The sequence below is a fragment of the Octopus bimaculoides genome, chromosome 27 (assembly GCF_001194135.2).
Source record: "Octopus bimaculoides isolate UCB-OBI-ISO-001 chromosome 27, ASM119413v2, whole genome shotgun sequence".
In the NCBI taxonomy this organism is placed as follows: Eukaryota; Metazoa; Mollusca; class Cephalopoda; order Octopoda; family Octopodidae; genus Octopus; species Octopus bimaculoides.
In genome coordinates, this window is record NC_069007.1 from 21,508,090 (window position 1) to 21,509,500 (window position 1,411).

General features: G+C 36.9%; 1 protein-coding gene across 1 annotated transcript in view; it reads left to right on the forward strand.

Annotated features, from left to right (window-relative positions):
• The window catches only part of LOC106876168 (uncharacterized), a 197,303-nt gene that overhangs the window by 51,188 nt on the left and 144,704 nt on the right, over positions 1–1,411 (forward strand). The window lies entirely within an intron of this gene.

Genomic DNA, 1,411 nt, shown 5'->3' on the forward strand with positions numbered 1-1,411 from the left:
ATATATATGAGAAAGAAAGAAAGATAGATAGATAGATAGATAGATAGATAGACAGACAAATGCAAAAATGTGTACAATTATATTTAGTACATCCGTGTGCACTCGGATGGGGAAAGGACCGACGGTGGAAATTGCCTCGGGAGAAAACTTCTTATAGACAACATATGTGAAAACACATCTTTGGGCTTTGAATGACGTCAACAGACCGTAGGACGCATGCATTTCTGCGTTCGTCAACTGCGCACACCGAATCCGTCGTGAACAGCCCACAAAGCGACAACCGTTCTGATATTTACACAACAAATAGTACATATGCTGATGTGTGCAAAGCCTTATCAAGCTGGAATTAATTAACGAGAGGTGCACGAAGCGGAGTTGATTGAAATAAGAGCGTGGACAGTTATATTTAATACGTTTGTGTGCACACTTCCATACAGGCATACAAATACGTAAATGCATACGTCTCATGCATACATACATACATCAACCCCCCACACATGCATATACATACATACATTGTATACATTTACACACATTATGTCCATAAATAAATACATACAAGTATGGTTAGCGCTAACGCGCGAAACTCAGTCTTTGAGTCACTCTGTTGCTTCTGTTAAATGTTAATATCTATGTATGTCTGTGTGAGTGTGTGTGTGTGTATTATAGTAATAGCAATAATAATTCTACGCGCGTTTCCACAGATTACATGTTTCTTAAGATCCTAGTCCGTATTCCTGAGATGATTACAGCGCAGTCCGTAGTATCCATGGTCATCGGATGGATCATGTTCATGCACTCATGTCGCCGCTATAATAGAATAGCAGCTTCTATATGCATATTCAAAACGTTTTCAGTCAACAAACACACCACATCTTCTATGACTAGCAAGTCCGGCTTTGGACAAACAGACCCTATTAGAGATGTTAGACACATCTTCGGGCATAAACGTGTCTCAGATTGAAGCTAAATCTCTTTTCCGAACTGCTAATTTCAAGATACCGTGTTCGATTCCTCATGTTTCAAATACAACCATTATAGATCATTTTTTTCCAAACCGATCGATCTTTCATCAATTGCTTACCAGCCTTCAACATTCCGATTAAAAATCAAAATTATTTTTTATAATTTGTATCGATTTATTTTATTATAAATGCAAAACAACACTACGAAGAAATCGATGTGAGCTTAAATAATAAACCGCGATATGGCGAGAGATTACTCTATCTATCTATCCATCTATCTATCTGTCTGTATGTATATGTGTGTGTGTGTGTGTGTGTGTGTGTGTGTGTGTGTGTGTGTGTGTATGCATGTAGGTGTGTATGCAAATATACGATGCGTGAATAACAATCGATACGTATATATATATAGAAATATATACATATATAGTTATATATATATATATATA